Genomic DNA, 3,584 nt, shown 5'->3' with positions numbered 1-3,584 from the left:
GGCTAACACCTTCAACATATTGTCTAGCTATCACCATTGTTAACAGCTAACCTGAGAATGCAACTTTTTTTGAAAAAAAGGGTTTTGTGATTTAAACAAGAAAGAAGTGAAACTATCACTGTATTCTAACAGATGAAAGGCTTAACAACCAATTTTGCAATGTATAATTTCAGTTACATCACACTGCAAATTTTTGCTATAAATTCTGTGTTACAATCGAGCCCTCCACAATCACCTGATGAAGGAGTGTTGCTCCAAAAGTTAGTGTGCTTCCAATTTACCTGTTGGACTATAACCTGGTGTTGTGATTTTTAAATATGGATTGAAGTTTGGATGGTGTGGGACTTCACTGAAGTATTATGGCATAGCAGGAGGCCATTTAGCCCACTGTATCTGCACCAGCTCTCTCAATAAGCATAATGATTTAGTGTCATTATCCTGTCTTGTTCTCCATACCATACATCTCATTTCTAGTTAAATAATCATCTAATGTCCTCTCTAATGCTTCACTTGAACCTGCCTCACCATATTTCCATGCTGTGCTTTCCAGTCGGAATAAACTTCTTGAATTTTTTTTCTCAACATATTTTCAACTGTTGTGAATCAGTTCAAATCTGTGCCCTTTTTTTGTCAATTGATGTTTTATTTTGAGCAGGAATAGCTTATCTTTTTGTCCAGTCCCCTCATGATTTTGCAAACTTCTTACAGATCTCTTTATTTTCTCTCCAATCTATCCTCTTCCCTGGAAGTTTTTCTTCCCTGGAACTATTCTTGTAAATCACTTGTACACTGTCCCCAATACACTCAAATTCTTATAATGTGGCACCCACAGTGGCGCTCCATACTCCAGATAAGGTTGAACAAGTCTCCTTGCTCTTGTATTGTACGCTTTTAAGAATAAAGCCTGTTTTAACTGCTCTCTCCACCTATCCTGTTCAACCATATGTGCATGTACACACCCAGTTCCCTGAGCTCCTGCATGCTCTTGAGCATTGTACCCCTGTCTGTCCGTGTCATTCCACCTAAAATGCATTTCCGTGGAGGGAACCTTGCTTGATGCCCTTGTCTACCTCACCAGTAGAGGTCACATATGAAATAATTCACATTGTAGCCATGTTGCATAAGTGATAAAAGCAGTTATTAAAAAAAAAAGCTTGTTTTGCCTTGGATGTTCAGGTTTGTTGTCAGAGCTGTAATCATATGGAAGTAGAGAGTATATCCTTGCTCTCCTGGTAGAAAAGCTTTGGAATTAGTAAGTTTGCAGACAATACAAAGTTTGGTGGAGTTGTGGATAGTGTAGATAGTTGTCAAAGGATGCAGATCTAGTTGCAGAAATGGCTGGAGAAATGGCAGACCGAGTTTAATCTGGGTAAGTGTAAGATGCTGCACTTTGGGTGATCAAGTGCGAAAGTCAATAGGGCCCTGAACAGCATTGATGTACAGGGATCAAGTCCATAGATCCCTGGAAGTGTATGGCATGCTTACCTTTATTGGTCGGGGAATTGAGTAAAAGAGTCAGGATGTCACGTTGCAGCTTTATAAGGCTTTGGTTAGGCCACGACTTAAAAGTATTACATTAAATTCTCGTCGTCACATCACAGGAAGTATAGGGAGGCTTTGGACAGATTGCAAAAGAGGTTTATCAGGATGCTGCCTGGATTAGAGGGTATGAGCTAAAAGGAGAGGCTAGAAAAATTCAGTTTGTTTTCTTTAGAGCAGTGAAGGCTGAGGAGAGACTTGGTAGAAGTTTATAAAATTACGAGATACATAGATAGGGTTGACAGTCAGAATCTTTTTTACCAGAGTTGAAAATCTAATACCTGGGGACATGCATTTAAGATGAGAGGGGCAAAGTTAAAAGGAGACATGAAGGGCAAGTTTTTCAGAGTCTGAAATGTGCTGCAGTGGATGGTGATGGAGGCAGACATGATAGGGCACTTAAGGGACTTTTAGATATGCACGTGAATACACAAGGAATGGAGGGATTTGATCCAAAAGCAGGGAGAAGTGATCAACTTAATTTGGGACCATGTTCGGCACAACATCATGGACTGATGGGCCTGTTCTTGTGCTGTATTCTATATTCCAATTAGATTGTACTTCCTGATTTCTGAGCTCTTTTGGCCACAGTGTTTATCTAGCTATTTCAGGTGAGTTTTTTGGTTGATAATGACATCCAGGATTTTAATAAGGGGGGTGCATTAATTGTAAGACTTTTGACTATAAGCTAAAAATTCTTTCATTGGAAATGACTATTGTATTCACACAAGTACCAGGCAATGTCTGAAGCCGAAATAATGACACCAGATTTACTTCATCTAACAAGTGATTAGATTTCCTAAAAGATTTCTGGCATAAGATAAGGAATTTGAATTCTATGCAGCTAACACATTAAAATTACAAACAATTTAAGGTGAATTTTCTCCTTTCCCTCTGGAAAATAAATGCCTTCATTTTATGCTTTGCTCAATTTTCTTTTTCATAATTGGGTGAGAGAGATAACTGGTGGCCCATTCATTAACATGTTTTTTATTTTGCTCAATTATAAATGCAAAAATGAAATTCAATTTTATTTTTCAAAGAAACTTTGTTTCTCCCAAGACATTTGTTAATGTTTGTCACAACACGGCAGTGACCCTTTTGTTAATTAAACCAGACACATAGCTCACCTCTTGTAATTTGTTAAAATATGAGTGACAGAGAACTCTCAAATTCCACTATTTAAAGAGAATATTATCAATTTATTTCTTAACTCTAAAAGTGAACATTAACAAATATTCACAACTCTAAACCTCCCTTTCTCTTAACTGCTTGTTATTTGCCTCCAACTCTTAACAATATACTGTTCTGATAATAACCTATTTTAAAAATACATCAACTTAATTTTAAAACCACACAGTGGCTGTCGTCATAGGTGTCCACCACCTTTCAGTTGAAGATCTCGCTGGGTCAACATCTGTCTTTTACTGCAAAGATGTTTCATACGAAAAAGGTATATTTTGATTTAGAATGTTTTGAATGACAGTCTTTCTTGATAGCAGTTACTCTCTGTTTGACTTTCAAAATGCCTGTTTTTTTTTTTAAATACCCCTAGCATCAGATCGTCTCATTGGTTAGAGGTTGGCAAAACAATAAATTCAAACTTGACTGGGTGTTAGTATCCTGGAGCATAATTTTAAACTGGTTAAATTTTGAATTGTTGTCAAAACAGCAACCAACTCGGGTATCTATTTCACAGCCAAATGTTACATATTTTCACTCCTTCAGTATACTGAGACTGCTAATTAGTCATATTGCTTGTAAGCTCTGTGTAAAATAGCATTCACTCTATCTTTTTGATTCCTGCCTGTTCTCCAGACAGTGAGTAAATGAACTTTTCCTTGGCCACTGATTGTGTCTGAAAATTGTTTGAAACTTTGATTCTCCCTGAACCATTTGTTGTTGAACCATTTGTCTCTGTTTTTGTTACCCCCAAAACTTGACTATTCCAATACTCTTCTGGCCACAATCCTTGCACAATCTTATTTTTCATCACTTAAGATACTGTAAAATCTATCTCTTTGGTCAATTATTCTCACTAATAA

The sequence above is a fragment of the Chiloscyllium plagiosum genome, chromosome 12, assembly GCF_004010195.1.
Source record: "Chiloscyllium plagiosum isolate BGI_BamShark_2017 chromosome 12, ASM401019v2, whole genome shotgun sequence".
Taxonomy (NCBI): Eukaryota; Metazoa; Chordata; class Chondrichthyes; order Orectolobiformes; family Hemiscylliidae; genus Chiloscyllium; species Chiloscyllium plagiosum.
The sequence above is the reverse complement of the archived record's forward strand: the minus strand, read 5'-3'. Positions refer to the sequence as shown.